General features: G+C 41.2%; 9 non-coding genes across 9 annotated transcripts; all 9 read right to left on the bottom strand.

Annotated features, from left to right (window-relative positions):
* Positions 1–328: 328 nt before the first annotated feature.
* On the bottom strand, positions 329–400 carry TRNAH-GUG (transfer RNA histidin (anticodon GUG)). The gene has a single exon. It is a non-coding gene; the product is annotated as a tRNA-His (tRNA).
* Positions 401–4,620: 4,220 nt separating this feature from the next.
* TRNAS-AGA (transfer RNA serine (anticodon AGA)) lies at positions 4,621–4,702 on the bottom strand. The gene has a single exon. It is a non-coding gene; the product is annotated as a tRNA-Ser (tRNA).
* Positions 4,703–8,627: 3,925 nt separating this feature from the next.
* On the bottom strand, positions 8,628–8,699 carry TRNAH-GUG (transfer RNA histidin (anticodon GUG)). The gene has a single exon. It is a non-coding gene; the product is annotated as a tRNA-His (tRNA).
* Positions 8,700–11,568: 2,869 nt separating this feature from the next.
* TRNAH-GUG (transfer RNA histidin (anticodon GUG)) lies at positions 11,569–11,640 on the bottom strand. Its single transcript has one exon. It is a non-coding gene; the product is annotated as a tRNA-His (tRNA).
* A 1,289-nt stretch (positions 11,641–12,929) lies between these two features.
* Positions 12,930–13,011, bottom strand: TRNAS-AGA (transfer RNA serine (anticodon AGA)). Its single transcript has one exon. It is a non-coding gene; the product is annotated as a tRNA-Ser (tRNA).
* Positions 13,012–14,509: 1,498 nt separating this feature from the next.
* Positions 14,510–14,581, bottom strand: TRNAH-GUG (transfer RNA histidin (anticodon GUG)). The gene has a single exon. It is a non-coding gene; the product is annotated as a tRNA-His (tRNA).
* A 2,869-nt stretch (positions 14,582–17,450) lies between these two features.
* Positions 17,451–17,522, bottom strand: TRNAH-GUG (transfer RNA histidin (anticodon GUG)). Its single transcript has one exon. It is a non-coding gene; the product is annotated as a tRNA-His (tRNA).
* Positions 17,523–18,811: 1,289 nt separating this feature from the next.
* On the bottom strand, positions 18,812–18,893 carry TRNAS-UGA (transfer RNA serine (anticodon UGA)). Its single transcript has one exon. It is a non-coding gene; the product is annotated as a tRNA-Ser (tRNA).
* Positions 18,894–21,753: 2,860 nt separating this feature from the next.
* Positions 21,754–21,835, bottom strand: TRNAS-UGA (transfer RNA serine (anticodon UGA)). The gene has a single exon. It is a non-coding gene; the product is annotated as a tRNA-Ser (tRNA).
* Between the last annotated feature and the right edge of the window lie 983 nt (positions 21,836–22,818).

Consider the following 22,818-nt stretch of genomic DNA (forward strand, 5'->3'; position numbering starts at 1 on the left):
GGATTGGGCTGCGAGACAGCTACATATGTGCATTCCCTGTAGACAGCCACAACACAGGTCACTCAACTGCAACTGCATTCATCTGCATTCTGATTGGCCTGGGGGAGAGCTCCGCTCCCCTTACCGCTAAAATGTTCAAGAACGATAATTTATGTCAGTAAGTACAGTATACCTACATCTTATAATCATGTGTGTTTAAATAATTTGTCGTTAGATCGTTTAAATATTGAAAAGGATCTGTTTTTAATAGACATTTTACAAAAACAACTGGTACATTTGGGAATTCTGTAAAGGAAAAACCCAACTGACGTGACATTGCCAACCACAATGCCGTGACTCGGATTCGAACCGAGGTTGCTGCGGCCACAACACAGAGTACTAACCACTATACGATCACGGCGAGCTACTTGGGCTCAATAACGTATAGTGACATGAAGAAATTATAATTCGGAACACTCATGGCTACTCCTGTGATAGGCTGAATGTGTTCATTGCTTCCTCATTCCTTATACAAAGGCTTTATCTCCTCAGTGGTTGATAGGCTGAAACCGTTTCCTGGCCGCCTGCTTGTGAACTGGCAGGAGTCAAAGATCACACATACACTGGTGGACCTGTGATGGGACACCAATGCAGAGAAACACACCTGGCGCAGATATTCTATTCTGTTTATTAGACCTGCATCTCCCCTGTACCTCCTCAAGCCATCTGTATGTGAAGCAAGAAAGAGTTAAGGAACGGTCCATCTACACTTTTATTGGGAGGATGCTGCTGTGAGCTCCTCCCAGCTAATCACACAAACAGCAGTAAAGCAAGATAACTACACAGTTAGGGGGGACTGCATGGTTAGGTTTTTGAGGAATTTTTGAAACTGACCTCAGTGACCCATAATCAGAGCTGTGGCTAATGACTGCATGCCTAATTATGATGAAGCAAGCACCATGGCTCGTAGGGGCCCCACAACACACTTTTCTTAGCTCATTGAATTAAAGTATAAACTTCTGCCATGTGTGAGTGGTAAAGGCTTGTTAATTTTATTGCGGTTCAAATTCACGTCTGACAACAAGACGAAGGAACATTGGGGCATCAGACGCTTTGGAAAGTAGCCACTAACCGCAGAGAAAGAGAGAAAGAGGGAAAAGACAGTATGAGGTGTGTAGAAAACAGCAGCAGGTACAAGGAGCTCAAATGAGATTAATGGCGCCTAAATAGAGCACGTAAAGGAACAGTTACAAATCTAAGAAAAGGGAAAGAAAAGACTAGGAAAAAACACAGAAAGAGCTTGTAGATGAAATTCTCTTCCAGGAACAGCAGGTTAAGAGAAATTTCACAGGGAGCAGTTAAGCTTGTAACACGGGGGAGAATAGAAAAGAAAATGCAGTTTTATGAAGTGTGTTTGCCTAATCCAGCTAGCACTTTTATTTTATTTCTCTATTTGCTTCTTTTATTGGTAAAGTAAGTTTCAAGTGAATGCACAGGTATGACCGAGAGAGCCAGGGTATAATAATTTGAAGCGTTTGCACCAGCGCTAATGAAGGACGAGAGTTATAGCAAAGATATGAAAGGGGGAGCGATAATAAATATGTGATATGGCAATAGTGACACCAAAATAAGCCACCTATTTATAAAACTGACATGGAAGAAATACTAAAGGTTAACTTCTGAAATTGTAGCCGATGTTAAAAAGATTCTCGTTGTCGGCAGGATTCGACCCTGCGCGGGGAGACCCCAATGGATTTCTAGTCCATCGCCTTAACCACTCGGCCACAACAACTGACTGTAAGGCGTGTGCAAATAATCTGTATGCAAGTTTTCAAGGTGTCCCACAGCAAATTCCTGATATTCTGCAATGCACTTTTTAAAAATAATGTTTTTTTCAGCAGGCACATTCTCTCCTAAAAACAAAAATTGCATGCGTATATCTCTAGTTTGGAATACCATAGGCTTGCATGCATACTTTCATGGGTCACTCACGTTTTTGGGACCCTATTGCACTCTGTTTTTGTGCTGCTTTTAGTATATGGCCCATATTACAGAAGTCTACCATCTTTGAGTATTTGAGGCTCCTTTGTAAGTGCTTTATATTTTTTCCTTGAAGAGCTATATAATAAAGGGGTCCGGGAAAGATTGCATTTATGGAAGATAAAAGAAGGCCCACTTGTCTCACCAAATGCTGTAGAGAAACCTGATGTTTTACTCATGTTATCCTTAGTTCGTTTTTGTTAGACCTTGCATTCTTAAGGTGGTCCCAACCCCACCTTATTGCTTTTCACCTCCGCATTTTGCTGTATCTTTTTGTTGGCCTTAGGACTCTGATCACTTTATCGCTACTAATCAGTGCTGAAGTGCACGTGCTTCTTCCCTAATCATGTGTATAATTGGAGTATACCTGACTGACAGATTTAATTTACTTGAAAGCCCCTTGCAAAGTGGTATACCATATACCCAGGGACTGATTGTGCCGCCCAAAGAAATAGCATTTCAAACCTTTCTCAAGCCTGCTACTGCAGTGCCTGTGCTGCAGTGTACTGCCACTTCGACTTGGCATTTAAAACTACTTGCCAAGCCTTAAACACCAATTTTATTACATATCAGTAACCCCTAAGGTAGGCCCTAGGTAGTCCTAGGGGCATCATGCTATGTAAGTAAAAGGTAAGACATGTACTGTGGTAGTTTGTATGTCCTAGTAGTATCAAACAGTCTATTACATTTTTCACTACTGTGAGGTCTGCCCCTCTCATAGGTTAGCATTGGGTATTCCCTTATACTTTTTGGGGGGTAATTCCATATCAGAGAGGAGAAGCTTTATTTATTTATTGATAAATCCTATCTACTGGTGAGGTTGGATTTAATCTTACTATTTTATAAATGCCATTTTTAGAGAGTGAGCATTTCTCTGCACTTACTGCTCTATTTGCATGAAAACCTGTTTTCAATTGACGTCTGAATTGGGCTGCGAGACAGCTACATATGTGCATTCCCTGTAGACAGCCACAACACAGGTCACTCAACTGCAACTGCATTCATCTGCATTCTGATTGGCCTGGGGGAGAGCTCCGCTCCCCTTACTGCAAATATGTTCAAGAACGATAATTTATGTCAGTAAGTACAGTATACCTACATCTTATAATCATATGTGTTTAAATAATTTGTCGTTAGATCGTTTAAATATTGAAAAGGATCTGTTTTTAAAAGACATTTTACAAAAACAACTGGTACATTTGGGAATTCTGTAAAGGAAAAACCCAACTGCCGTGACATTGCCAATCACAATGCCGTGACTCGGATTCGAACCGAGGTTGCTGCGGCCACAATGCAGAGTACTAACCACTATACGATCACCGCGAGCTACTTGGGCTCAATAACGTACAGTGACATGAAGAAATTATAATTCGGAACACTCAGGGCTACTCCTGTGATAGGCTGAATGTGTTCATTGCTTCCTCATTCCTTATACAAAGGCTTTATCTCCTCAGTGGTTGATAGGCTGAAACCGTTTCCTGGCCGCCTGCTTGTGAACTGGCAGGAGTCAAAGATCACACATACACTGGTGGGCCTGTGATGGGACACCAATGCAGAGAAACACACCTGACGCAGATATTCTAGTTTGTTTATTAGACCTGCATCTCCCCTGTACCTCCTCAAGCCATCTGTATGTGAAGCAAGAAAGAGTTAAGGAACGGTCCATCTACACTTTTATTGGGAGGATGCTGCCGTGAGATCCTCCCAGCTAATCACACAAACAGCAGTAAAGCAAGATAACTACACAGTTAGGGGGGACTGCATGGTTAGGTTTTTGAGGAATTATTGAAACTGACCTCAGTGACCCATAATCAGAGCTGTGGCTAATGACTGCATGCCTAATTATGATGAAGCAAGCACCATGGCTCGTAGGGGCCCCACAACACACTTTTCTTAGCTCTTTGAATTAAAGTATAAACTTCTGCCATGTGTGAGTGGTAAAGGCATGTTAATTTTGTTGCTTTTCAAATTCACGTCTGACAACAAGACGAAGGAACATTGGGGCATCAGACGCTTTGGAAAGTAACCACCAACCGCAGAGAAAGAGAGAAAGAGGGAAAAGGCAGTATGAGGTGTGGAGAAAACCGCAGCAGGTACAAGGAGCTCAAATGAGATTAATGGCGCCAAAATAGAGCACGTAAAGGAACAGTTACAAATCTAAGAAAAGGGAAAGAAAAGACTAGGAAAAAGCTAGTAGATGAAATTCTCTTCCAGGAACAGCAGGTTAAGAGAAATTATACAGGGAGCAGTTAAGCTTGTAACACGGGGGAGAATAGAAAAGAAAATGCGGTTTTATGAAGTGTGTTTGCCTAATCCAGCTAGCACTTTTATTTTATTTCTCTATTTGCTTCTTTTATTGGTAAAGTAAGTTTCAAGTGCATGCACAGGTATGACCGAGAGAGCCAGGGTATAATAATTTGAAGCGTTTGCACCAGCGCTAATGAAGGACGAGAGTTATAGCAAAGATATGAAAGGGGGAGCGATAATAAATATGTGATATGGCAATAGTGACACCAAAATAAGCCACCTATTTATAAAACTGACATTGAAGAAATACTAAAGGTTAACTCCTGAAATTGTAGCCGATGTTAAAAAGTTTCTCGTTGTCGGCAGGATTCGAACCTGCGCGGGGAGACCCCAATTGATTTCTAGTCCATCGCCTTAACCACTCGGCCACAACAACTGACTGTGAGGCGTGTGCACATAATCTGTATGCAAGTTTTCAAGGTGTCCCACAGCAAATTCCTGATATTCTGCAATGCACTTTTTAAAAATAATGTTTTTTTCAGCAGGCACATTCTCTCCTAAAAACAAAAATTGCATGCGTATATCTCTAGTTTGGAATACCATAGGCTTGCATGCATACTCTCATGGGTCGCTCAAGTTTTTTGGACCCTATTGCACTCTGTTTTCGTGCTGCTTTTAGTATATGGCCCATATTACAGAAGTCTACCATCTTTGAGTATTTCAGGCTCCTTTGTAAGTGCTTTATATTTTTTCCTTGAAGAGCTATATAATAAAGGGGTCCGGGAAAGATTGCATTTATGGAAGATAAAAGAAGGCCCACTTGTCTCACCAAATGCTGTAGAGAAACCTGATGTTTTACTCATGTTATCCTTAGTTCGTTTTTGTTAGACCTTGCATTCTTAAGGTGGTCCCAACCCCACCTTATTGCTTTTCACCTCCGCATTTTGCTGTATCTTTTTGTTGGCCTTAGGACTCTGATCACTTTATCGCTACTAATCAGTGCTGAAGTGCACGTGATTCTTCCCTAATCATGTGTATAATTGGAGTATACCTGACTGACAGATTTAATTTACTTGAAAGCCCCTTGTAAAGTGGTATACCATATACCCAGGGACTGATTGTGCCGCCCAAAGAAATAGCATTTCAAACCTGTCTCAAGCCTGCTACTGCAGTGCCTGTGCTGCAGTGTACTGCCACTTCGACTTGGCATTTAAAACTACTTGCCAAGCCTTAAACTCCAATTTTATTACATATCAGTAACCCCTAAGGTAGGCCCTAGGTAGTCCTAGGGGCATCATGCTATGTAAGTAAAAGGTAAGACATGTACTGTGGTAGTTTGTATGTCCTAGTAGTATCAAACAGTCTATTACACTTTTCACTACTGTGAGGTCTGACCCTCTCATAGGTTAGCATTGGGTATTCCCTTATACTTTTTGGGGGGTAATTCCATTTCAGAGAGAAGAAGCTTTATTTATTTATTGATAAATCCTATCTACTGGTGAGGTTGGATTTAATCTTACTATTGTATAAATGCCATTTTTAGAGAGTGAGCATTTCTCTGCACTTACTGCTCTATTTGCGTCAAAACCTGTCTTCAATTGACGTCTGGATTGGGCTGCGAGATAGCTACATATGTGCATTCCCTGTAGACAGCCACAACACAGGTCACTCAACTGCAACTGCATTCATCTGCATTCTGATTGGCCTGGGGGAGAGCTCCGCTCCCCTTACCGCAAATATGTTCAAGAACGATAATTTATGTCAGTAAGTACAGTATACCTACATCTTATAATCATGTGTGTTTAAATAATCTGTCGTTAGATCGTTTAAATATTGAAAAGGATCTGTTTTTAATAGACATTTTACAAAAACAACTGGTACATTTGGGAATTCTGTAAAGGAAAAACCAAACTGCCGTGACATTGCCAACCACAATGGGTTTTTGAGGAATTATTGAAACTGACCTCAGTGACCCATGATCAGAGCTGTGGCTAATGACTGCATGCCTAATTATGATGAAGCAAGCACCATGGCTCGTAGGGGCCCCACAACACACTTTTCTTAGCTCATTGAATTAAAGTATAAACTTCTACCATGTGTGAGTGGTAAAGGCTTGTTAATTTTGTTGCTTTTCAAATTTACTTCTGACAACAAGACGAAGGAACATTGGGGCATCAGACGCTTTGGAAAGTAGCCACCAACCGCAGAGAAAGAGAGAAAGAGGAAAAAGGCAGTATGAGGTGTGGAGAAAACAGCAGCAGGTACAAGGAGCTCAAATGAGATTAATGGCGCCTAAATAGAGCACGTAAAGGAACAGTTACAAATCTAAGAAAAGGGAAAGAAAAGACTAGGAAAAAACACAGAAAGAGCTTGTAGATGAAATTCTCTTCCAGGAACAGCAGGTTAAGAGAAATTACACAGGGAGCAGTTAAGCTTGTAACACGGGGGAGAATAGCAAAGAAAATGCAGTTTTATGAAGTGTGTTTGCCTAATCCAGCTAGCACTTTTATTTTATTTCTCTATTTGCTTCTTTTATTGGTAAAGTAAGTTTCAAGTGCATGCACAGGTATGACCGAGAGAGCCAGGGTATAATAATTTGAAGCGTTTGCACCAGCTCTAATGAAGGACAAGAGTTATAGCAAAGATATGAAAGGGGGAGCGATAATAAATATGTGATATGGCAATAGTGACACCAAAATAAGCCACCTATTTATAAAACTGACATGGAAGAAATACTAAAGGTTAACTTCTGAAATTGTAGCCGATGTTAAAAAGATTCTCGTTGTCGGCAGGATTCGAACCTGCGCGGTGGGACTCCAATGGATTTCTAGTCCATCGCCTTAACCACTCGGCCACAACAACTAACTGTAAGGTGTGTGCACATAATCTGTATGCAAGTTTTCAAGGTGTCCCACAGCAAATTCCTGATATTCTGCAATGCACTTTTTAAAAATAATGTTTTTTTCAGCAGGCACATTCTCTCCTAAAAACAAAAATTGCAGGCGTATATCTCTAGTTTGGATTACCATAATCTTGCATGCATACTCTCATGGGTCACTCAAGTTTTTTGGACCCTATTGCACTCTGTTTTCGTGCTGCTTTTAGTATATGGCCCATATTACAGAAGTCTACCATCTTTGAGTATTTGAGGCTCCTTTGTAAGTGCTTTATATTTTTTCCTGGAAGAGCTATATAATAAAGGGGTCTGTGAAAGATTGCATTTATGGAAGATAAAAGAAGGCCCACTTTTCTCACCAAATGCTGTAGAGAAACCTGATGTTTTACTCATGTTATCCTTAGTTCGTTTTTGTTAGACCTTGCATTCTTAAGGTGGTTCCAACCCCACCTTATTGCTTTTCACCTCCGCATTTTGCTGTATCTTTTTGTTGGCCTTAGGACTCTGATCACTTTATCGCTACTAATCAGTGCTGAAGTGCACGTGCTTCTTCCCTAATCATGTGTATAATTGGAGTATACCTGACTGACAGATTTAATTTACTTGAAAGCCCCTTGCAAAGTGGTATACCATATACCCAGGGACTGATTGTGCCGCCCAAAGAAATAGCATTTTAAACCTGTCTCAAGCCTGCTACTGCAGTGCCTGTGCTGCAGTGTACTGCCACTTCGACTTGGCATTTAAAACTACTTGCCAAGCCTTAAACTCCAATTTTATTACATATCAGTAACCCCTAAGGTAGGCCCTAGGTAGTCCGAGGGGCATCATGCTATGTAAGTAAAAGGTAAGACATGTACTGTGGTAGTTTGTATGTCCTAGTAGTATCAAACAGTCTATTACATTTTTCACTACTGTGAGGTCTGCCCCTCTCATAGGTTAGCATTGGGTATTCCCTTATACTTTTTGCGGGGTAATTCCATATCAGAGAGGAGAAGCTTTATTTATTTATTGATAAATCCTATCTACTGGTGAGGTTGGATTTAATCTTACTATTTTATAAATGCAATTTTTAGAGAGTGAGCATTTCTCTGCACTTACTGCTCTATTTGCATGAAAACCTGTCTTCAATTGACGTCTGAATTGGGCTGCGAGACAGCTACATATGTGCATTCCCTGTAGACAGCCACAACACAGGTCACTCAACTGCAACTGCATTCATCTGCATTCTGATTGGCCTGGGGGAGAGCTCCGCTCCCCTTACCGCAAATATGTTCAAGAACGATAATTTATGTCAGTAAGTACAGTATACCTACATCTTATAATCATGTGTGTTTAAATAATTTGTCGTTAGATCGTTTAAATATTGAAAAGGATCTGTTTTTAATATACATTTTACAAAAACAACTGGTACATTTGGGAATTCTGTAAAGGAAAAACCCAGCTGCCTTGACATTGCCAACCACAATGCCGTGACTCGGATTCGAACCGAGGTTGCTGCGGCCACAACGCAGAGTACTAACCACTATACGATCACGGCGAGCTACTTGGGCTCAATAACGTACAGTGACATGAAGAAATTATAATTCGGAACACTCAGGGCTACTCCTGTGATAGGCTGAATGTGTTCATTGCTTCCTCATTCCTTATACAAAGGCTTTATCTCCTCAGTGGTTGATAGACTGAAACCGTTTCCTGGCCGCCTGCTTTTAACTGGCAGGAGTCAAAGATCACACATACACTGGTGGGCCTGTGATGGGACACCAATGCAGAGAAACACACCTGGCGCAGATATTCTATTCTGTTTATTAGACCTGCATCTCCCCTGTACCTCCTCAAGCCATCTGTATGTGAAGCAAGAAAGAGTTAAGGAACAGTCCATCTACACTTTTATTGGGAAGATGCTGCCGTGAGCTCCTCCCAGCTAATCACACAAACAGCAGTAAAGCAAGATAACTACACAGTTAGGGGGGACTGCATGGTTAGGTTTTTGAGGAATTATTGAAACTGACCTCAGTGACCCATGATCAGAGCTGTGGCTAATGACTGCATGCCTAATTATGATGAAGCAAGCACCATGGCTCGTAGGGGCCCCACAACACACTTTTCTTAGCTCATTGAATTAAAGTATAAACTTCTACCATGTGTGAGTGGTAAAGGCTTGTTAATTTTGTTGCTTTTCAAATTCACGTCTGACAACAAGACGAAGGAACATTGGGGCATCAGACGCTTTGGAAAGTAGCCACCAACCGCAGAGAAAGAGAGAAAGAGGGAAAAGACAGTATGAGGTGTGGAGAAAACAGAAGCAGGTACAAGGAGCTCAAATGAGATTAATGGCGCCTAAATAGAGCACGTAAAGGAACAGTTACAAATCTAAGAAAAGGGAAAGAAAAGACTAGGAAAAAACACAGAAAGAACTTGTAGAAGAAATTCTCTTCCAGGAACAGCAGGTTAAGAGAAATTACACAGGGAGCAGTTAAGCTTGTAACACGGGGGAGAATAGAAAAGAAAATGCAGTTTTATGAAGTGTGTTTGCCTAATCCAGCTAGCACTTTTATTTTATTTCTCTATTTGCTTCTTTTATTGGTAAAGTAAGTTTCAAGTGCATGCACAGGTATGACCGAGAGAGCCAGGGTATAATAATTTGAAGCGTTTGCACCAGCGCTAATGAAGGACGAGAGTTATAGCAAAGATATGAAAGGGGGAGCGATAATAAATATGTGATATGGCAATAGTGACACCAAAATAAGCCACCTATTTATAAAACTGACATTGAAGAAATACTAAAGGTTAACTCCTGAAATTGTAGCCGATGTTAAAAAGTTTCTCGTTGTCGGCAGGATTCGAACCTACGCGGGGAGACCCCAATTGATTTCTAGTCCATCGCCTTAACCACTCGGCCACAACAACTGACTGTGAGGTGTGTGCACATAATCTGTATGCAAGTTTTCAAGGTGTCCCACAGCAAATTCCTGATATTCTGCAATGCACTTTTTAAAAATAATGTTTTTTTCAGCAGGCACATTCTCTCCTAAAAACAAAAATTGAATGCGTATATCTCTAGTTTGGAATACCATAGGCTTGCATGCATACTCTCATGGGTCGCTCAAGTTTTTTGGACCCTATTGCACTCTGTTTTCGTGCTGCTTTTAGTATATGGCCCATATTACAGAAGTCTACCATCTTTGAGTATTTCAGGCTCCTTTGTAAGTGCTTTATATTTTTTCCTTGAAGAGCTATATAATAAAGGGGTCCGGGAAAGAATGCATTTATGGAAGATAAAAGAAGGCCCACTTGTCTCACCAAATGCTGTAGAGAAACCTGATGTTTTACTCATGTTATCCTTAGTTCGTTTTTGTTAGACCTTGCATTCTTAAGGTGGTCCCAACCCCACCTTATTGCTTTTCACCTCCGCATTTTGCTGTATCTTTTTGTTGGCCTTAGGACTCTGATCACTTTATCGCTACTAATCATAGCTGAAGTGCACGTGCTTCTTCCCTAATCATGTGTATAATTGGAGTATACCTGACTGACAGATTTAATTTACTTGAAAGCCCCTTGTAAAGTGGTATACCATATACCCAGGGACTGATTGTGCCACCCAAAGAAATAGCATTTCAAACCTGTCTCAAGCCTGCTACTGCAGTGCCTGTGCTGCAGTGTACTGCCACTTCGACTTGGCATTTAAAACTACTTGCCAAGCCTTAAACTCCAATTTTATTACATATCAGTAACCCCTAAGGTAGGCCCTAGGTAGTCCTAGGGGCATCATGCTATGTAAGTAAAAGGTAAGACATGTACTGTGGTAGTTTGTATGTCCTAGTAGTATCAAACAGTCTATTACATTTTTCACTACTGTGAGGTCTGCCCCTCTCATAGGTTAGCATTGGGTATTCCCTTATACTTTTTGGGGGGTAATTCCATATCAGAGAGGAGAAGCTTTATTTATTTATTGATAAATCCTATCTACTGGTGAGGTTGGATTTAATCTTACTATTGTATAAATGCCATTTTTAGAGAGTGAGCATTTCTCTGCACTTACTGCTCTATTTGCATCAAAACCTGTCTTCAATTGATGTCTGGATTGGGCTGCGAGACAGGTACATATGTGCATTCCCTGTAGACAGCCACAACACAGGTCACTCAACTGCAACTGCATTCATCTGCATTCTGATTGGCCTGGGGGAGAGCTCCGCTCCCCTTACCGCAAATATGTTCAAGAACGATAATTTATGTCAGTAAGTACAGTATACCTACATCTTATAATCATGTGTGTTTAAATAATTTGTCGTTAGATCGTTGAAATATTGAAAAGGATCTGTTTTTAATAGACATTTTACAAAAACAACTGGTACATTTGGGAATTCTGTAAAGGAAAAACCCAACTGCCGTGACATTGCCAACCACAATGCCGTGACTCGGATTCGAACCGAGGTTGCTGCGGCCACAACGCAGAGTACTAACCACTATACGATCACGGCGAGCTACTTGGGCTCAATAACGTACAGTGACATGAAGAAATTATAATTCGGAACACTCAGGGCTACTCCTGTGATAGGCTGAATGTGTTCATTGCTTCCTCATTCCTTATACAAAGGCTTTATCTCCTCAGTGGTTGATAGGCTGAAACCGTTTCCTGGCCGCCTGCTTGTGAACTGGCAGGAGTCAAAGATCACACATACACTGGTGGGCCTGTGATGGGACACCAATGCAGAGAAACACACCTGGCGCAGATATTCTATTCTGTTTATTAGACCTGCATCTCCCCTGTACCTCCTCAAGCCATCTGTATGTGAAGCAAGAAAGAGTTAAGGAACGGTCCATCTACACTTTTATTGGGAGGATGCTGCCGTGAGCTCCTCCCAGCTAATCACACAAACAGCAGTAAAGCAAGATAACTACACAGTTAGGGGGGACTGCATGGTTAGGTTTTTGAGGAATTATTGAAACTGACCTCAGTGACCCATAATCAGAGCTGTGGCTAATGACTGCATGCCTAATTATGATGAAGCAAGCACCATGGCTCGTAGGGGCCCCACAACACACTTTTCTTAGCTCATTGAATTAAAGTATAAACTTCTGCCATGTGTGAGTGGTAAAGGCTTGTTAATTTTGTTGCTTTTCAAATTCACGTCTGACAACAAGACGAAGGAACATTGGGGCATCAGACGCTTTGGAAAGTAGCCACCAACCGCAGAGAAAGAGAGAAAGAGGGAAAAGACAGTATGAGGTGTGGAGAAAACAGCAGCAGGTACAAGGAGCTCAAATGAGATTAATGGCGCCTAAATAGAGCACGTAAAGGAACAGTTACAAATCTAAGAAAAGGGAAAGAAAAGACTAGGAAAAAACACAGAAAGAGCTTGTAGATGAAATTCTCTTCCAGGAACAGCAGGTTAAGGGAAATTACACAGGGAGCAGTTAAGCTTGTAACACGGGGGAGATTAGAAAAGAAAATGCAGTTTTATGAAGTGTGTTTGCCTAATCCAGCTAGCACTTTTATTTTATTTCTCTATTTGCTTCTTTTATTGGTAAAGTAAGTTTCAAGTGCATGCACAGGTATGACCGAGAGAGCCAGGGTATAATAATTTGAAGCGTTTGCACCAGCGCTAATGAAGGACGAGAGTTATAGCAAAGATATGAAAGGGGGAGCGATAATAAATATGTGATATGGCAATAGTGACACCAAAATAAGCCACCTATTTATAAAACTGACATGGAAGAAATACTAAAGGTTAACTTCTGAAATTGTAGCCGATGTTAAAAAGATTCTCGTTGTCGGCAGGATTCGAACCTGCGCGGGGAGACCCCAATGGATTTCTAGTCCATCGCCTTAACCACTCGGCCACAACAACTGACTGTGAGGCGTGTGCACATAATCTGTATGCAAGTTTTCAAGGTGTCCCACAGCAAATTCCTGATATTCTGCAATGCACTTTTTAAAAATAATGTTTTTTTCAGCAGGCACATTCTCTCCTAAAAACAAAAATTGCATGCGTATATCTCTAGTTTGGAATACCATAGGCTTGCATGCATACTCTCATGGGTCGCTCAAGTTTTTTGGACCCTATTGCACTCTGTTTTCGTGCTGCTTTTAGTATATGGCCCATATTACAGAAGTCTACCATCTTTGAGTATTTCAGGCTCCTTTGTAAGTGCTTTATATTTTTTCCTTGAAGAGCTATATAATAAAGGGGTCCGGGAAAGATTGCATTTATGGAAGATAAAAGAAGGCCCACTTGTCTCACCAAATGCTGTAGAGAAACCTGATGTTTTACTCATGTTATCCTTAGTTCGTTTTTGTTAGACCTTGCATTCTTAAGGTGGTCCCAACCCCACCTTATTGCTTTTCACCTCCGCATTTTGCTGTATCTTTTTGTTGGCCTTAGGACTCTGATCACTTTATCGCTACTAATCAGTGCTGAAGTGCACGTGCTTCTTCCCTAATCATGTGTATAATTGGAGTATACCTGACTGACAGATTTAATTTACTTGAAAGCCCCTTGTAAAGTGGTATACCATATACCCATGGACTGATTGTGCCACCCAAAGAAATAGCATTTCAAACCTGTCTCAAGCCTGCTACTGCAGTGCCTGTGCTGCAGTGTACTGCCACTTCGACTTGGCATTTAAAACTACTTGCCAAGCCTTAAACTCCAATTTTATTACATATCTGTAACCCCTAAGGTAGGCCCTAGGTAGTCCTAGGGGCATCATGCTATGTAAGTAAAAGGTAAGACATGTACTGTGGTATTTTGTATGTCCTAGTAGTATCAAACAGTCTATTACATTTTTCACTACTGTGAGGTCTGCCCCTCTCATAGGTTAGCATTGGGTATTCCCTTATACTTTTTGGGGGGTAATTCCATATCAGAGAGGAGAAGCTTTATTTATTTATTGATAAATCCTATCTACTGGTGAGGTTGGATTTAATCTTACTATTGTATAAATGCCATTTTTAGAGAGTGAGCATTTCTCTGCACTTACTGCTCTATTTGCATTGAAACCTGTCTTCGATTGACGTCTGGATTGGGCTGCGAGACAGCTACATATGTGCATTCCCTGTAGACAGCCACAACACAGGTCACTCAACTGCAACTGCATTCATCTGCATTCTGATTGGCCTGGGGGAGAGCTCCGCTCCCCTTACCGCAAATATGTTCAAGAACGATAATTTATGTCAGTAAGTACAGTATACCTACATCTTATAATCATGTGTGTTTAAATAATTTGTTGTTAGATCGTTTAAATATTGAAAAGGATCTGTTTTAATAGACATTTTACAAAAACAACTGGTACATTTAGGAATTCTGTAAAAGAAAAACCCAACTGCCGTGACATTGCCAACCACAATGCCGTGACTCGGATTCGAACCGAGGTTGCTGCGGCCACAACGCAGAGTACTAACCACTATACGATCACGGCGAGCTACTTGGGCTCAATAACGTACAGTGACATGAAGAAATTATAATTCGGAACACTCAGGGCTACTCCTGTGATAGGCTGAATGTGTTCATTGCTTCCTCATTCCTTATACAAAGGCTTTATCTCCTCAGTGGTTGATAGGCTGAAACCGTTTCCTGGCCACCTGCTTGTGAACTGGCAGGAGTCAAAGATCACACATACACTGGTGGGCCTGTGATGGGACACCAATGCAGAGAAACACACCTGGCGCAGATATTCTATTCTGTTTATTAGACCTGCATCTCCCCTGTACCTCCTCAAGCCATCTGTATGTGAAGCAAGAAAGAGTTAAGGAACGGTCCATCTACACTTTTATTGGGAGGATGCTGCCGTGAGCTCCTCCCAGCTAATCACACAAACAGCAGTAAAGCAAGATACCTACACAGTTAGGGGGGACTGCATGGTTAGGTTTTTGAGGAATTATTGAAACTGACCTCAGTGACCCATAATCAGAGCTGTGGCTAATGACTGCATGCCTAAATATGATGAAGCAAGCACCATGGCTCGTAGGGGCCCAACAACACACTTTTCTTAGCTCATTGAATTAAAGTATAAACTTCTGCCATGTGTGAGTGGTAAAGGCTTGTTAATTTTGTTGCTTTTCAAATTCACGTCTGACAACAAGACGAAGGAACATTGGGGCATCAGACGCTTTGGAAAGTAGCCACCAACCGCAGAGAAAGAGAGAAAGAGGGAAAAGACAGTATGAGGTGTGGAGAAAACAGCAGCAGGTACAAGGAGCTCAAATGAGATTAATGGCGCCTAAATAGAGCACGTAAAGGAAAAGTTACAAATCTAAGAAAAGGGAAAGAAAAGACTAGGAAAAATCACAGAAAGAGCTTGTAGATGAAATTCTCTTCCAGGAACAGCAGGTTAAGAGAAATTACACAGGGAGCAGTTAAGCTTGTAACACGGGGGAGAATAGAAAAGAAAATGCAGTTTTATGAAGTGTGTTTGCCTAATCCAGCTAGCACTTTTATTTTATTTCTCTATTTGCTTCTTTTATTGGTAAAGTAAGTTTCAAGTGCATGCACAGGTATGACCGAGAGAGCCAGGGTATAATAATTTGAAGCGTTTGCACCAGCGCTAATGAAGGACGAGAGTTATAGCAAAGATATGAAAGGGGGAGCGATAATAAATATGTGATATGGCAATAGTGACACCAAAATAAGCCACCTATTTATAAAACTGACATGGAAGAAATACTAAAGGTTAACTTCTGAAATTGTAGCCGATGTTAAAAAGATTCTCGTTGTCGGCAGGATTCGAACCTGCGCAGGGAGACCCCAATGGATTTCTAGTTCATCGCCTTAACCACTCGGCCACAACAACTGACTGCAAGGTGTGTGCACATAATCTGTATGCAAGTTTTCAAGGTGTCCCACAGCAAATTCCTGATATTCTGCAATGCACTTTTTAAAAATAAGGTTTTTTTCAGCAGGCACATTCTCTCCTAAAAACAAAAATTGCATGCGTATATCTCTAGTTTGGAATACCATAGGCTTGCATGCATACTCTCATGGGTCACTCAAGTTTTTTGGACCCTATTGCACTCTGTTTTCGTGCTGCTTTTAGTATATGTCCCATATTAAAGAAGTCTACCATCTTTGAGTATTTGAGGCTCCTTTGTAAGTGCTTTATATTTTTTCCTTGAAGAGCTATATAATAAAGGGGTCCGGGAAGGATTGCATTTATGGAAGATAAAAGAAGGCCCACTTGTCTCACCAAATGCTGTAGAGAAACCTGATGTTTTACTCATGTTATCCTTAGTTCGTTTTTGTTAGACCTTGCATTCTTAAGGTGGTCCCAACCCCACCTTATTGCTTTTCACCTCCGCATTTTGCTGTATCTTTTTGTTGGCCTTAGGACTCTGATCACTTTATCGCTACTAATCAGTGCTGAAGTGCACGTGCTTCTTCCCTAATCATGTGTATAATTGGAGTATACCTGACTGACAGATTTAATTTACTTGAAAGCCCCTTGTAAAGTGGTATACCATATACCCAGGGACTGATTGTGCCGCCCAAAGAAATAGCATTTCAAACCTGTCTCAAGCCTGCTACTGCAGTGCCTGTGCTGCAGTGTACTGCCACTTCGACTTGGCATTTAAAACTACTTGCCAAGCCTTAAACTCCAATTTTATTACATATCAGTAACCCCTAAGGTAGGCCCTAGGTAGTCCTAGGGGCATCATGCTATGTAAGTAAAAGGTAAGACATGTACTGTGGTAGTTTGTATGTCCTAGTAGTATCAAACAGTCTATTACATTTTTCACTACTGTGAGGTCTGCCCCTCTCATAGGTTAGCATTGGGTATTCCCTTATACTTTTTGGGGGGTAATTCCATATCAGAGAGGAGAAGCTTTATTTATTTATTGATAAATCCTATCTACTGGTGAGGTTGGATTTAATCTTACTATTGTATAAATGCCATTTTTAGAGAGTGAGCATTTCTCTGCACTTACTGCTCTATTTGCATTGAAACCTGTCTTCGATTGACGTCTGGATTGGGCTGCGAGACAGCTACATATGTGCATTCCCTGTAGACAGCCACAACACAGGTCACTCACTGCAACTGCATTCATCTGCATTCTGATTGGCCTGGGGGAGAGCTCCGCTCCCCTTACCGCAAATATGTTCAAGAACGATAATTTATGTCAGTAAGTACAGTATACCTACATCTTATAATCATGTGTGTTTAAATAATTTGTTGTTAGATCGTTTAAATATTGAAAAGGATCTGTTTTTAATAGACATTTTACAAAAACAACTGGTACATTTGGGAATTCTGTAAAGGAAAAACCCAACTGCTGTGACATTGCCAACCACAATGCCGTGACTCGGATTCGAACCGAGGTTGCTGCGGCCACAACGCAGAGTACTAACCACTATACGATCACGGCGAGCTACTTGGGCTCAATAACGTACAGTGACATGAAGAAATTATAATTCGGAACACTCAGGGCTACTCCTGTGACACGCTGAATGTGTTCATTGCTTCCTCATTCCTTATACAAAGGCTTTATCTCCTCAGTGGTTGATAAACTGAAACCGTTTCCTGGCCGCCTGCTTGTGAACTGGCAGGAGTCAAAGATCACACATACACTGGTGGGCCTGTGATGGGACACCAATGCAGAGAAACACACCTGGCGCAGATATTCTATTCTGTTTATTAGACCTGCATCTCCCCTGTACCTCCTCAAGCCATCTGTATGTGAAGCAAGAAAGAGTTAAGGAACGGACCATCTACACTTTTATTGGGAGGATGCTGCCGTGAGCTCCTCCCAGCTAATCACACAAACAGCAGTAAAGCAAGATAACTACACAGTTAGGGGGGACTGCATGGTTAGGTTTTTGAGGAATTATTGAAACTGACCTCAGTGACCCATAATCAGAGCTGTGGCTAATGACTGCATGCCTAATTATGATGAAGCAAGCACCATGGCTCGTAGGGGCCCAACAACACACTTTTCTTAGCTCATTGAATTAAAGTATAAACTTCTGCCATGTGTGAGTGGTAAAGGCTTGTTAATTTTGTTGCTTTTCAAATTCACGTCTGACAACAAGACGAAGGAACATTGGGGCATCAGACGCTTTGGAAAGTAGCCACCAACCGCAGAGAAAGAGAGAAAGAGGGAAAAGACAGTATGAGGTGTGGAGAAAACAGCAGCAGGTACAAGGAGCTCAAATGAGATTAATGGCGCCTAAATAGAGCACGTAAAGGAACAGTTACAAATCTAAGAAAAGGGAAAGAAAAGACTAGGAAAAAACACAGAAAGAGCTTGTAGATGAAATTCTCTTCCAGGAACAGCAGGTTAAGAGAAATTACACAGGGAGCAGTTAAGCTAGTAATACGGGGGAGAATAGAAAAGAAAATGCAGTTTTATGAAGTGTGTTTGCCTAATCCAGCTAGCACTTTTATTTTATTTCTCTATTTGCTTCTTTTATTGGTAAAGTAAGTTTCAAGTGCATGCACAGGTATGACCGAGAGAGCCAGGGTATAATAATTTGAAGCGTTTGCACCAGCGCTAATGAAGGACGAGAGTTATAGCAAAGATATGAAAGGGGGAGCGATAATAAATATGTGATATGGCAATAGTGACACCAAAATAAGCCACCTATTTATAAAACTGACATGGAAGAAATACTAAAGGTTAACTTCTGAAATTGTAGCCGATGTTAAAAAGATTCTAGTTGTCGGCAGGATTCGAACCTGCGCAGGGAGACCCCAATGGATTTCAAGTCCATCGCCTTAACCACTCGGCCACAACAACTGACTGCAAGGTGTGTGCACATAATCTGTATGCAAGTTTTCAAGGTGTCCCACAGCAAATTCCTGATATTCTGCAATGCACTTTTTAAAAATAAGGTTTTTTTCAGCAGGCACATTCTCTCCTAAAAACAAAAATTGCATGTGTATATCTCTAGTTTGGAATACCATAGGCTTGCATGCATACTCTCATGGGTCACTCAAGTTTTTTGGACCCTATTGCACTCTGTTTTCGTGCTGCTTTTAGTATATGTCCCATATTAAAGAAGTCTACCATCTTTGAGTATTTGAGGCTCCTTTGTAAGTGCTTTATATTTTTTCCTTGAAGAGCTATATAATAAAGGGGTCCGGGAAGGATTGCATTTATGGAAGATAAAAGAAGGCCCACTTGTCTCACCAAATGCTGTAGAGAAACCTGATGTTTTACTCATGTTATCCTTAGTTCGTTTTTGTTAGACCTTGCATTCTTAAGGTGGTCCCAACCCCACCTTATTGCTTTTCACCTCCGCATTTTGCTGTATCTTTTTGTTGGCCTTAGGACTCTGATCACTTTATCGCTACTAATCAGTGCTGAAGTGCACGCGCTTCTTCCCTAATCATGTGTATAATTGGAGTATACCTGAGTGACAGATTTAATTTACTTGAAAGCCCCTTGTAAAGTGGTATACCATATACCCAGGGACTGATTGTGCCGCCCAAAGAAATAGCATTTCAAACCTGTCTCAAGCCTGCTACTGCAGTGCCTGTGCTGCAGTGTACTGCCACTTCGACTTGGCATTTAAAACTACTTGCCAAGCCTTAAACTCCAATTTTATTACATATCAGTAACCCCTAAGGTAGGCCCTAGGTAGTCCTAGGGGCATCATGCTATGTAAGTAAAAGGTAAGACATGTACTGTGGTAGTTTGTATGTCCTAGTAGTATCAAACAGTCTATTACATTTTTCACTACTGTGAGGTCTGCCCCTCTCATAGGTTAGCATTGGGTATTCCCTTATACTTTTTGGGGGGTAATTCCATATCAGAGAGGAGAAGCTTTATTTATTTATTGATAAATCCTATCTACTGGTGAGGTTGGATTTAATCTTACTATTGTATAAATGCCATTTTTAGAGAGTGAGCATTTCTCTGCACTTACTGCTCTATTTGCATTGAAACCTGTCTTCGATTGACGTCTGGATTGGGCTGCGAGACAGCTACATATGTGCATTCCCTGTAGACAGCCACAACACAGGTCACTCAACAGCAACTGCATTCATCTGCATTCTGATTGGCCTGGGGGAGAGCTCCGCTCCCCTTACCGCAAATATGTTCAAGAACGATAATTTATGTCAGTAAGTACAGTATACCTACATCTTATAATCATGTGTGTTTAAATAATTTGTTGTTAGATCGTTTAAATATTGAAAAGGATCTGTTTTTAATAGACATTTTACAAAAACAACTGGTACATTTGGGAATTCTGTAAAGGAAAAACCCAACTGCCGTGACATTGCCAACCACAATGCCGGGACTCGGATTCGAAGCGAGGTTGCTGCGGCCACAACGCAGAGTACTAACCACTATACGATCACGGCGAGCTACTTGGGCTCAATAACGTACAGTGACATGAAGAAATTATAATTCGGAACACTCAGGGCTACTCCTGTGACACGCTGAATGTGTTCATTGCTTCCTCATTCCTTATACAAAGGCTTTATCTCCTCAGTGGTTGATAAACTGAAACCGTTTCCTGGCCGCCTGCTTGTGAACTGGCAGGAGTCAAAGATCACACATACACTGGTGGGCCTGTGATGGGACACCAATGCAGAGAAACACACCTGGCGCAGATATTCTATTCTGTTTATTAGACCTGCATCTCCCCTGTACCTCCTCAAGCCATCTGTATGTGAAGCAAGAAAGAGTTAAGGAACGGACCATCTACACTTTTATTGGGAGGATGCTGCCGTGAGCTCCTCCCAGCTAATCACACAAACAGCAGTAAAGCAAGATAACTACACAGTTAGGGGGGACTGCATGGTTAGGTTTTTGAGGAATTATTGAAACTGACCTCAGTGACCCATAATCAGAGCTGTGGCTAATGACTGCATGCCTAATTATGATGAAGCAAGCACCATGGCTCGTAGGGGCCCAACAACACACTTTTCTTAGCTCATTGAATTAAAGTATAAACTTCTGCCATGTGTGAGTGGTAAAGGCTTGTTAATTTTGTTGCTTTTCAAATTCACGTCTGACAACAAGACGAAGGAACATTGGGGCATCAGACGCTTTGGAAAGTAGCCACCAACCGCAGAGAAAGAGAGAAAGAGGGAAAAGACAGTATGAGGTGTGGAGAAAACAGCAGCAGGTACAAGGAGCTCAAATGAGATTAATGGCGCCTAAATAGAGCACGTAAAGGAACAGTTACAAATCTAAGAAAAGGGAAAGAAAAGACTAGGAAAAAACACAGAAAGAGCTTGTAGATGAAATTCTCTTCCAGGAACAGCAGGTTAAGAGAAATTACACAGGGAGCAGTTAAGCTAGTAATACGGGGGAGAATAGAAAAGAAAATGCAGTTTTATGAAGTGTGTTTGCCTAATCCAGCTAGCACTTTTATTTTATTTCTCTATTTGCTTCTTTTATTGGTAAAGTAAGTTTCAAGTGCATGCACAGGTATGACCGAGAGAGCCAGGGTATAATAATTTGAAGCGTTTGCACCAGCGCTAATGAAGGACGAGAGTTATAGCAAAGATATGAAAGGGGGAGCGATAATAAATATGTGATATGGCAATAGTGACACCAAAATAAGCCACCTATTTATAAAACTGACATGGAAGAAATACTAAAGGTTAACTTCTGAAATTGTAGCCGATGTTAAAAAGATTCTAGTTGTCGGCAGGATTCGAACCTGCGCAGGGAGACCCCAATGGATTTCAAGTCCATCGCCTTAACCACTCGGCCACAACAACTGACTGCAAGGTGTGTGCACATAATCTGTATGCAAGTTTTCAAGGTGTCCCACAGCAAATTCCTGATATTCTGCAATGCACTTTTTAAAAATAAGGTTTTTTTCAGCAGGCACATTCTCTCCTAAAAACAAAAATTGCATGTGTATATCTCTAGTTTGGAATACCATAGGCTTGCATGCATACTCTCATGGGTCACTCAAGTTTTTTGGACCCTATTGCACTCTGTTTTCGTGCTGCTTTTAGTATATGTCCCATATTAAAGAAGTCTACCATCTTTGAGTATTTGAGGCTCCTTTGTAAGTGCTTTATATTTTTTCCTTGAAGAGCTATATAATAAAGGGGTCCGGGAAGGATTGCATTTATGGAAGATAAAAGAAGGCCCACTTGTCTCACCAAATGCTGTAGAGAAACCTGATGTTTTACTCATGTTATCCTTAGTTCGTTTTTGTTAGACCTTGCATTCTTAAGGTGGTCCCAACCCCACCTTATTGCTTTTCACCTCCGCATTTTGCTGTATCTTTTTGTTGGCCTTAGGACTCTGATCACTTTATCGCTACTAATCAGTGCTGAAGTGCACGCGCTTCTTCCCTAATCATGTGTATAATTGGAGTATACCTGAGTGACAGATTTAATTTACTTGAAAGCCCCTTGTAAAGTGGTATACCATATACCCAGGGACTGATTGTGCCGCCCAAAGAAATAGCATTTCAAACCTGTCTCAAGCCTGCTACTGCAGTGCCTGTGCTGCAGTGTACTGCCACTTCGACTTGGCATTTAAAACTACTTGCCAAGCCTTAAACTCCAATTTTATTACATATCAGTAACCCCTAAGGTAGGCCCTAGGTAGTCCTAGGGGCATCATGCTATGTAAGTAAAAGGTAAGACATGTACTGTGGTAGTTTGTATGTCCTAGTAGTATCAAACAGTCTATTACATTTTTCACTACTGTGAGGTCTGCCCCTCTCATAGGTTAGCATTGGGTA

The sequence above is a fragment of the Lissotriton vulgaris genome, chromosome 1_1 (genome assembly GCF_964263255.1).
Source record: "Lissotriton vulgaris chromosome 1_1, aLisVul1.2, whole genome shotgun sequence".
Lineage (NCBI taxonomy): Eukaryota > Metazoa > Chordata > Amphibia > Caudata > Salamandridae > Lissotriton > Lissotriton vulgaris.